Here is a 12,223-nt window from a genome sequence, read left to right as displayed (position 1 = left end):
TTTAAGCTTGTCTTGACAAATGAACCCTATCAAAAACCTTCCTAATTTGGAGTCAAACAATTTCACTTAATGGTTCAACTGTTTTGCTGCGAAATTAGCTCAAAATCACTCGCACACATTCTCAAACACCATCTGTGGAATTCGTTAATTAAATAAACCTATCCTAGCATTTATTCCACATTATGGTTGAGTTTTGTGCAGGAGTTGATGGTCAAAATGAGTCGTTAGTGACTGTCAATAGCAGCTCTGCTAGTCCTCATTCTCGGGGGCTGGACACCACACACCAGGTTGCCGTCCTTCCGCAGCTATGCTAGTCCTCGTCCTCGGCGGCTGGGCGCTGCACACCAGGTCGGCGTGCTTCCACAGCTCTGCCAGTCCTCGTGCTCGGGGGTTGGGCGCCGCACACCTAGTCGGCGTGCTTCTGCAGCTCTGCCAGTCCTCGTCATCGGGGGCTGGGTGCCACACACCAGGTCGGTGTGCTTCCACTGCTATGCCAGTCCTCATCCTCGGGGGCTGGGCGCCGCACACTAGGTCGGCGTGCTTCCACAGCTCTGCCAATCCTTAGCCTCGGGGGCTGCGCACTGCACACCAGGTCGGCGTGCTTCTGCAGCTCTGCCAGTCCTCATCCTCGGGGGCTAGGCGCCGCACACCAGGTCGGCGTGCTTCCACAGCTATGCCAGTCCTCATCCGGGGGGAGGGGGGCTGGGCGCTGCAGACCAGGTCGGTGTGCTTCCGCAGCTCTGTCAGTCCTCGTCCTCGGGGGCTGGGCGCCGCATCTCAGGTCGGCATGCTCTTGTAGCTCTGTCAGTCCTCATGCTCGGGGGCAGGGCGTCATCACTTAATATTGGCTGATTTAATGATTATTTATCAGGTCGGCATGCCCCTGTGGTTTGGTCTAACATCTGTGTTAAAAGGCCTTTATCAGGTCGGCGTGCTTCCGCAGCCCTGCCAGCCATCATGTTGGGTGCTTTGAAATCAGGTCAGCATGGCACCTGAAGCTTTGCCAAATTGCAAATAATGCTGCATTGTTTGACCATTGGAACGATTATACTAATCCTTCCAATGCTCGGGGGCTGCTCCATATGGAAAGCGCCTCGTGGCGCTCTCCATATCATCTTTTGTGAGCAGTTCCACACTTCTCTCATCAAGCTGCTACACACCATGGCATTCAGTTCCGCATTGCTTAGGGGCTGCTAGACATGAGGTCTTTTGAATTTCTTAATTCTTGAGCCCTGTGTACCCATACTTCGCTTGGCTACACATCGCTCGGGGACTTGTGGGATATGGGTACCCTGGGGCCCATGACAGCCCACATTGACAAGGTGGCCCGGGCCCACCTCTGATAAGCCCACTTCTAACAAGATCTCGGGTGCACGGCCCGGCCCATGCCGTGTCGGCCAAGCAGGGGATGACAAGATAAGGAAGGACTCTGGTCAACCAACTTCAAGCTGTTCCGAAGATCATGGAGATCATGCCGTATGCCGATAGGATTAGTTACCATAAACCGACTTGTAACCCTAGGTTGTTAGACTATATAAGGTGGCCTAGGAAGATGGGCCATCACATTATGCAATCCCATAGCTCCATAGCGCACAACATCTGTGCTTGTACACACATCCATTGCAATACAAACACCCCTGACACAGAACGTAGGGTATTACGCTCCGGCGGCCCGAACCTGTATAAACCCTGTGTCACCATCATGCTCTTGGTTCCACAGTCCCTTAGCCTAAATCCACAACTTGGGCTATCCCCTTGTGGATTGCCAGAGCAAACCTCCAACAGATACTAGTTGTGGCGAACCACCACAAATAATCTAGCTCAAAGTTGAATTAGCCCAAGTTGACAACACTCGATCGGCCGAGACATTGAGTTTCAACTAGAGTATTTAGGCGCACTCGGGTATAACGTCCCGACTAAGGCCACCATCTCACACTGTTCACAACCACACACGATGGTGAGTATCTAGATACATACATGTCATCACAAATTTTTACATCACAGAGTGCTCATAGATTCATTCATAAAAAACCAAGAGATACATTTTATCTGATCACTCACAGAGAATTCAAACTACAGCGGAAGACTTTATAAAACAACTCAATTTGATTACCTCAGCATGATGTAGAGCTATTACATGATGAACAACCCCAACACACAACACACAAGCTTCAGATCGGCTAAACACAAGGAGTCGGCCGATCACAAAAACTACACTTAGCTGATCAGCAGAGGCACCGGCTAAGAACAAAAGAACTATGCTGATGCTGCCGATGCAAACACTCATCAACAACATCCAAACAGCCTACAAAAAACATCGGCTGCATGTCTACTCGTCGGCAGGAACGAGCTGCAGGCGCCATTCGTCGGGTAGATTCATTGGCCAGATGCAGGAGGCATCGGATAGGGTCGGATAGGCTGAAACACACGTAGCCACAAGCAAGGCTGAGTATACTAATAATCGCAAGACTTATTCGATCGCAAGAAACCAATAAAAATCTAGACTTATGCAGGGATGTTTGGCTGGGGGTTTGTTTTGCCTAATGCGACCAAGTAGTGGATCCTTATTTTCAAGTTTTAGCCAAGATTAAGCTATTCCTTTGATCCACTAGGTGATTGCAAAGAAACAGAAACATTACACTTGTATTAAATAACTCAGACATCAAAAGCATAGATTCATTTAGCCGATAACCATATCATCCATCTCATGTTCAAGTTGTTACTCGTAGTCAAAGAGGTCAAGTAGTCACAATAGCCGAGTGATGCGGAAGAATCGATTCGAGTTTTTCTCTGTAGAGGGAAACCCAATGAGCACGACATGAGAACAAATCCCTTACTTCTCCCATGGTAACTTTTCCCATCAGACTCTGCACCATATATCAACCCCATCCACCTAGACCGACCGCAAAGCTCCACGGACCCCAGGACCCAATCTGTGCCATGACCGCAAATACAGCCTTCACCTCCTCCTCCAAGTAGGGTGTCACACCCTGAAATTTATGGATTTTAGTATGTGATTAGAAAGAACATTAATTTGACAAATTTTCATATTTTTTTAAAATTTTGCCAACATATATTTAATTACTAGGATATTTACAATAGGAAAAAGATCAATTTCCAAAATAAATTAATATTGCTTTATGTTGCCATAAGCGGAGTGTTGCATTCCTGCTGAAGTGCATCATGTGTTTATGAGTGTAAAAGTTTTCAAAATGCATTTAGACATCAGTCAAATCTTTCCTAAAAATTTACCAGCTTTTTGTGGAGATTTATTCTCTTTTTCCTTGAGCCAAATCCATTTATTGGAAGGCTAAAAAAAATCTTTTCAAGAGCTCATTGTATCCAATTTTTTCTTCCAGATTGTTCTTGGATCAAGATAATTTTCTTGGTTTGTATATATTATCTAGAATTGTTCTGAACTAGAAATGTTTTCCCGAAAGCCTAAAACCCAAACTCTTATCTAGCCTAGACCATGGACCCGACCCCCAAACTCGAGTGCGGCCCAATCAAGCCTCCTCAACTGGCCTTCCGTCTCCTCTCTACGTCGTGTGGGCTCTACTTTCTGTGAGACCCGACTTGGCCCATTTGCCATATCAGTCCATCCAGCCCAATAACCACATCCTTCCTTCCTTCTTTCCCAGGCATGCTCGCCTGCACGCGTCGCCGCCATCAGCCATCCTCAGCTTCTGTGCCAAGTCAGCAATGCCTCCTGCACCTATAAAGTTGTAGCCGCCGAACCCTAATTTCTGCTAATCCTCCACCGTGCGCCCCTCGCCTCTGCACATCCCCACCGCTTGACTAGAGTAAGCCGAGATCACCACCCCAATGCGCCGGCCACCTCATGTTCCTACTCCAATTCACAACATCTCGATGCATGCCTGCCAAATTGGCTGCCTCTACGAACGTCATCGATCCATTTTGCGTCGATTCCACTAGCCTTCATCGTCGGCCCCGAACTGGAGCGCCACCGCCACGGGAGGACGGAGTAGCCACCGGCCATAATGCCATCGTCCTCATTCCCAGCCGTGGAGTCCCACCGGGCGAAGACATGGTCTTCGCGAGCTTCTCCTTGGCAAGCCGCACCTATTTCTCAGGTCCTTGTCGACAACCCATCATCGGAGTCCCGTCGCCACGTTGAGCCTTTGGCCACCGACCGCCTCCTCCGATGCCAGGCCACCTCCAGCTGATTTCGCCTCCGGTGAGTGTTGGTGTTTCTTAACTCTTACAGAAGTCCGCAAGAGTATAGAAATACCGATGTAGCACTTCACCCGTGAGTATTCAAGGGTATCGTATCCACAGAGAATACAGTATAACTTTTCCTCAAGACTAAGATTACCTAGGGAGATTGGATAGGAAAAGAATGGCCTTATGGGTAGCATGGTTCACCTAATGATAAGATCAAGACTAAGACAACTCCTGATAAAGTCTGTTGCTTTGGAGGACCAGTCTGACCTTTATCCAAAGGACCTCTAGCTTGTTACCTCTACTCCTGTACTCGACTCAGGTGAGGCCTCCGCAAGACTTGCCTTTTGAGCTAAGATCGTGTGATAGGGCTGTCACCACCTTCACCTACCCCAACTATTATAGTGAGTACAGGAATAACTAAAGGATATCTAGAGTCCAGACACCACGTCTACACCCCAGAATATTTATTCCAGTGCTGCGTTGGGTTACCCGTTGGACCCATACACTAGAATAATCTGTTCAAGAACAGACCCTTAAACCCACAAGCAAACAATAACAAGAAAATAACATAAAAAGAACTTAATCAAAAGAATGAACTTGGATACTTACTCAAATGATTCGCATCCAAAGAGGTACAAGATTGAAGGTGGATTGTTGATGATGAAGAACACTTCCAACAAGTTCTTCTTCTAATCTCTCTCTAATTATCCTCTAATCCCCTTCTAATCTCTTCCTCACACACTCCCTAACCTAATACATCAATGGAGCTTCCCTTCTCCTCTCCCCCTTTGAGGTGTACTAGATTTCTTCTGTCTTCGAATGATTAGAATTGGGGGGGGTGCCTCTTCTTATATAGGCCTTCAAGGTCAGTTCCGAGCCCTTCTGGATAAGGACGTAGCCTCCGCTGACCTAAGGAACCGCCTTACAACTGCCTCGCAAAGGCGGTGCCCGAGGGCCCATATGTGACACCCTAGGTGTCTGCATAATAAAACTACATTTATTTCCTGTGCTTCATGTGTGAAATTGTTTGAGCAAGGGCTTATTTTAAAACTTTAAGAATCTTTGTGTAATTATGAATTGTTCCAAGGTCAACTTTATAGTTTTATTTGAATAGGATGTGTGATTATAGCTTTTGTGGAGGGTTTATTTGCAAAATGTAGTGTAATCATTGCTTGGTAGGAAATCTTTCATTTCAGCCTAGATTTAAAGTGATTTTTCATTGAAAAAGACAAAAATCCTTTGAATTCAAATTCTCCTTATGTTTTCAAAAATAACTCTTTAACCTTTGATCAAATAAATTTTTGCACAACATCAAAGTTATAGATCTTGAAATGTTGAACAACTTTCATGTTGGACACTTTTTCATTTGAGCCCTAGATTAAAAGTTATTGCTGTTTTACTTTTGGGTCCCTGAAAATTCTGAAATTGCAAATCGGTCTAGATTCTCCTTCCTCCAGCCTGCCTGCCTGCTCTGCTTCTCTGCCGCCGCCGCTGTTCAGCGCAGCCGCCGCCGTGGAACGGCTGGGAGGCCACCTCCTGCTTGACGTGCCCCTCCCACGCGTCGCGCCGAAGCTCTCCACCGCCCTTTGCCTTCGCGCTGGAGCTTTCCCCGCACTGCCACGCTCCCAGATCGGCCCGCCGGCCGCCACCTCGCCGCCGCCGTGGCCCAGCCAAGATAGAGCCTGCTGCTCTCTCCTCTCGCGCGCACCAGCACTACAAGAAGCCCCGCAACCCATTCCCCTCGCTCTTTTGCCGTTTCCTCGATCCCATACCTCAGAACACCACCGCCGTCCAAACCGCACGCCGGTGAGCCGAGCTCACCGTGGAGCTCATAGCTCCGGTCCTCCTCCGATCAATCCAACCCCTCCAATAGCTCCGCCTCAGCTTAGCGCATCTTCCCGACCGCTTCTCGTCGCCCAATCTCCACCGGAGCATCCCCGTTGACGAGCCCTTCCGCCGCCGCGTCCCTGTTCGTCATGGACCGCCCACCTCCGGCGATCTCTTCGCGACCCAAGAGCACCCAAGGGTTCGCCTCAGTCTCCTTTAGCTCCTACGCCCCTCCATTCTCGCCGCCGGCGATCGCCGTTGCCGGATTTGGCGGTCAAACCTCCCTCTCCCTCTCTGACCTCTGCCAGGGGCCTCTCGGTTAAAATTCAAAGAAACCCAGGGGGCTGTCTGCGAAGCCCGTGACTAAAGTGAATAGTGTCTTCAGGGACTTCTTTGTTATTTTTGCTGTAAACTTTGAAATTCCATAGAAATTCATAGAAAAATCAGAAAAATGTAAATCTTGATGTTTTGGAATCCTCTTGAAGAGATCTTTGCAGTAGAATCCTAATATGTTGGGTGTTAGTTGAAAGTTTTTTCTGTAAAAATAGATTTGTGTTACTAGTGTTTAAATGCTAGTTGTTTTTATCTTTTTCTTAACTGATGATTGAAACCATGTCTTGCTGTGAAATTTTTATGGAGAGATGTTCATGTGACCCTAGTGTTTCTATAAAAATTTTGTGGTCGTTCCTTCGGTTTAGCTATTTCTTTGATTTAATACTTTTTAAGTGAGCTTTAATCATGTTAAATAGTTTCCTTGCTTAGAAAATCCTGGTAATTTTTGTAGAGCCTTTTTTTAGTCATAGGTTACTGTCTGTAAAATTTGAGAACCAGTTCATGACTAGAACAGAAGCTACAAATGAATCTTGTTAGTTTTTTGTCAGTTTTGTTTATTTTCTCAGAATAAATTCTTTGTAGATTAAATCTTGAAAACTTTAAAGTATCTAAGTTAGCTCTGTGTTAATCTTATGTAAAATTTCTAGTTTCTAGGTTGCTGTGGTCTAACCTGTATAATTCAATCTTGTTATAGGAGTTGTCTGAATAAATGATTTTTCCTGAATAAATGGCTGCATATTTTGGTATGAAATTTACAGGGTAGATCACTCTATTTACCTTCTATTTGATGTAATTTTTTCTGATTTTACTACTAAATGTGTGCTAAGTGGTTGATTTATTAGCAAACCATGTTTTACTTGTTATAGGAAACAACTACCACTTGTTTATGAAGTTAGTGAGCTTCTTTTGTGCTATTGATCATGATGCCTTGTGTAGTTAGAAAAGTTAGTTATCTACTCCATAAATGATTGCCCATATACTAAGTTGTGTTGCTTTTTGTAGACTACGACTTTACCATGAACTAAGCGTGTTTGTAATTTCGTCTATTGCATTACATATAGATACGACTGCTCTATCGGACGGAACATACGAGCTGATCCCGGAGTCCGAAGGAGGTGATCACAAAGCTCAAGTGAACGCCGCCATACTGACTGAAGACCCGGACCAAAGTCCGGAAGAGCCCAAGGCTAACCTAGCTAGCGACTACCGAGAAGGCAAGCCCCGGACATAACCTATATTTCAAATTGTTATCATCTATTGTTTTACTTACTTGTGCATTTACAGTTCTTAGGATTTGAATTGAAACCCTAGATGCATGATCCTAGGAACCTATGTACTGAATATCAGACCTGAGTTCGAATAATTGCTAAGCTTATAGGACCGGTAAAGTCGAGTGATTGCCTGTCACTCGCGAGCTCTATAGGAATTGCTTGTTTACTTTCTGCTATCAATATAAGGACGACGGACGGGGTTGTGTTCGATATCATGACCTTGTGTGAGACCCTGTCTGTGTTGATGAACTTGCTAAGGTCGCGGTGTGTGGTAGTGCTGGTTAAGTTTTTGAACGTACTAGCCACATGCCGTAAATATGGTACGCGGTAAGCCTAGTAGCCGATTGGACCGGGGAGTGGATATACCTTTCACTCTCTCTTAGGGATAGGTTTTATTTTTATGTTGCGCAACACTGCGGCTACAAGGGACGAGGTTGGACCTTGGTTCCCTATAGTCGGGGAGAGTGACCCTATCCACAAGCCGGAAAGAAAGGTAAACGGTTGTTTGGGAACGACCCGACGGTGTTTCAAACATGTGTGTTAGGTCTGCCTGGCCAGGTTAACAAATTCGATTCGAATCGTCTGCTTCCCACAGTTTAGGACTGCTTGATCTCTTTGCCACACAAAGTAATAAGAGCAACATTATTATGATTAATCCTGATGTTTGCCTAAAAGTTCTACCCTGGTTGAATAGTAGTTGCTTACATAGAATGGTTAATTAACTAGAATCTTGGAAGCTAAAATTTGAAAGTAAGGACCTACTCTTTATTGCTTTTTAGCAAAAGGAAAACCAGAGCCTCACAGAACCCGGCATAGTCTAGTTAGATGGGCTATGTATACCCGTTGACGGTTAAGTCTTGCTGAGTATTAGAATACTCAGCCTTGCTGTTGAAACCCTTTTTCAGGTATGAGTTTTGAGGACCAGGTCGCTAGTTTGTCTTGGCCCTGCTCTTTGCCTCCTGGCTGGTCCGTAGAGTGGGATCCGTCTTTGGCCGGCAATGACCCTGACGAGTGATACCTTGCTTGGGCTAGCTTGGTATACTTTTGCGACGTGTTATAGCCGTCGTGTTCTATTTCCGCTGCTTTTCAAACTCTGAACTTACAGTTATGGTTTGTATAACTGTTTAACTAAGTTTGGTTTTGTAATAATGTCTTGAACTGGTTGTAATCACTACTGATCTTGTGTTGTAAAACATGTGGTTGTAATATCTCTGGACTCGCCTTCATGCGAGGTATGCTTGTTCGATCCGAGAACCGGTGGTTGTATCGGAACATTACCCGACAGACCAAGATTTGTTCCGTTTGAAGTGTGTTTGAGCCGGTGTTGCCTTTATGGTGATGGCCTGCGCACTTGAGCCGGGATAGTTCAGGTGGTTCGGCCACACCATAGGTAGTGGCTGACTAGCCCTAGGGGCTGGCCGGCCCCACCTGACGGCCTCTCAGTCTCTGCTTTGTGGAGTCGGTTCCCTGTGGGTCCCACAATCTGACAATGTGTGCACCACACTTGTTTGAGTCGGTTTCATGGCTCAAATGGGTTTCTTTGAGATTCGTACTGTGCAGCGTACGTCTTTTCTGCATGTCTGTGTTCGTTTCCCTGGGAATTTCACCTGTGGGTACCTGCAAGTCATGAATCACCAAAACTCGTGGAAATCATTAGTCTCAAAGCCCTGTTCTAAGTTTAAGGTCCTTTTTCATGTGGTGCTTGACTATGAATTTCTTGATATAAGGACCGTCAACAAGATACCCCCTGTAACACCCTAGTGTTAATTTTATGCTTAACTTGCTAATTAAGGGCCTAAGCTTGTCATTAGCATTAATTAAGTTCGCATAGTGTACTCCATCCTTAGCTAGCTTTGTTCAGGTTTTTCTCTCTAAACCAAGACTCAAATCAACTTTTGTCCAATACCAATATTGTAGATCTCTTCTTCCTCTACAACTTTTGTTTTGGCCAAATCTCAAGTTTCAATATGAAATTTTGAGTTTTGTGCAGTCTAAGATCGAACTCAATTCAAGTTGTGTGCTGGGCCGTGACCGGTCAAACCAGTATGGGGCACTGGTTAGACCAGTGTGCCAAGCATCACCGCAACCGGTCAGACCGGTATGGGCACCGGTCAGACCGGTGTGCAGGGGATCACTGTACCGGCGCCCATACCGACGATCAGCACAGCACCGGCAAGTCCACGCATCGCCGCCCGATGAACCTCGCCCGCTGCATGAGCCTATCCTTATCCCGAGCATGAGCCCTATCAATTTTTCTCCTTTTCCTTTCGTTCTCCTCGAGCTCCGGCGGAGCCGAGTCGAGCAGAGCTACCGCCGGCATCGCGTCGGCCACCCCTCGCCATCCCGCTTCGATTCCTCCCACCCAACATCCCCCAACATTGTCCCACGGCTCCGTCGTCCCTCCTCGATCGCATTCGAGCCGTCCCCTGGCCGGCTCAACCACTCTGCCGTCGGTCACCACTGCTCCTCCGCCGGACCGCTGCCCCCACATGTCGAGCTCCATCTTCCAGCCTTTCATCGTCCGATTCGAATGCATGGTGAGCTTCCCCAGGCCCCCTCATCCTCCCCGGCCCTTTTTCCCTTCCTCTTTGGTACCCTCATCGCCAGGACACTGCAACGCCATGGCCGCTGTGCCGCCGCCGCGTGCCCATCGCGGGCCGCCCCTGCAGGGGATCGCGCAATGCTATCGCACGCGCTGGCACCGCCTGCCTGAGCTGGCTGCGGGCTTGCCCCGCTGAGTCTCCGGCAAGTCACGCGTCGGCGGGAACGCTGCCGCCGCCGTGCCGAGCAGAGCTGCGCTGGCCTTGGCCGTGCCCTGCTTGATGGACCGGTCGGACCGCCGTCCCTGATCGGTCAGACCGGTAAAAGGGCACCGGTCTAACCGGTGGAGTCAACCGGTCTAACCGGTGCTTCTAGGTTTTCAAATTTGGCTGAACTTATAAAATTCATATAAAAGTGTAGGAAAATGTTAAAAATGCTAATCTAGTTTTGTTGGCTTCATCTTTTCATGCCCTACATGATAGAACCTTGAGTTGAGTGGTTTGACCACTTTTGCGGGGCAGTTTTGCTTAGGATAAGGTGAATGACTTTAGAGCTCGTAGTGCTGGGAAGAGTTGTTCAACCTACCGTTAGGTTAGTGTTTCGGCGTTGCCCTGAGTTAATCCTTTTAGTTGCTTTGCATTGCATCATGAGCACCATGCATCATTCCATTACACCGCTGTCCTAACATTTGCATGGCATCTTTTCATTCATGTAGACGCTGTAAACGAAGTAGTCTACGAGCTGGTTGCTGAGCCGGTCCAGGAGCCACAAGCAGGAGAGAAGCATGAAGAAATGGTTGAGCAAGCTCCCGAAGAAGTTGCTAACCCTGTTGACCTGCAAGGCAAGCCCCGGAGCACAACCCTTAATTTCAGTATTTAATGTTTATCTAAGTATTTGTGCATTTACTTTTCTAGGAGTTGTATGGAACCCTAGTATGCATGTTCTCCCTAGGTACCTATGAGTCCTTACTAGTATGCATAGGTCATTAGAAATGCTTTGCTAATTGGGAATCGGGTAGAAATCGAGTGATTTCCTGTCACTCGCGAGATACAGGATCTGGTTGGCTGGCAAAAGTTTTTGGTAGTGCTCATATGATGAAAATTGGAGACCGGGCGGGGTGTGTGTTGTTGGTCATGTTTTGGTTCGGAAATGACCCCTCTGTGTCGCTTGTGGACCGTACCATTGTTGGCAGTGTTGATCAAGTTTGAACAGTACTAACCACATGTCGGAAGTAGGAGGTAGTTGAAACCGGTGAGCTAACTATCTGAATTGCAACGATACTTTGAATTGCGACCTGCTACTCTAGGCGTGGGATGATGGCGGGTGTTGGATTGTATGTCACCTTCGGGTTCTCTGGGAGTTCGCCGTGAGGGGCCCTTCACCCAAATTTTTGCAGGCGTGGTTCAGACATCGGGGTGATGATGGGAACAATTGACGTGTGTGGCCCAACGGGGCTTGCATATGTCGTGTGTGTTAGGTCCACCTTGCAAGGTTAAATCGGATCGATTCGCCGTCTCTCTCGGTTAAGAGAACCTTGGTCACTTTGTCGCATCGTAGAGTAATCAAGTGAATGACAGATGAAAAGTGGATGTTGATGAATAATTGTTGCTTTAATTAATGATTTCCACTCGGTTGGTTACTTATGTTGCAAATCTAGAGAGTAAAAGCTATAACTCTAATCATGGCTAACATCTTGAAGGTAAGGATCAATTATTAGTCGTGTTTTGGCAAAACAAACCCAACAGCCAAAAGCCTTGCATGATTAGGAGTCGGCTAAGTATAGTCCATAGTCGGGTAAGTCTTGCGAGTATTAGTATACTCAGGGTTGTTGTTGTTGTAACCCATATGAGCAGGTTTTGTTCCCGCTGACTTTGAGGAGATCTGTGTGTCTTGGATTGGTCAGACTCTTCCTCCTAGTTGGACGGTCGAGTGGGTCCCATCTTCTCTGTGAATTCGGGCAGGTTGGCAGCACATCGGTGGGCAAGATGTGAAGCTCATCTTATATTGTCGTTCATTAGCTATCGTATTTTAAACCTAAACTCTGTTTTAAATTCCACTACATGTGA

The sequence above is a fragment of the Panicum virgatum genome, chromosome 7N (assembly GCF_016808335.1).
Source record: "Panicum virgatum strain AP13 chromosome 7N, P.virgatum_v5, whole genome shotgun sequence".
NCBI classification, from domain to species: domain Eukaryota; kingdom Viridiplantae; phylum Streptophyta; class Magnoliopsida; order Poales; family Poaceae; genus Panicum; species Panicum virgatum.
This window is presented reverse-complemented; position numbering follows the sequence as displayed.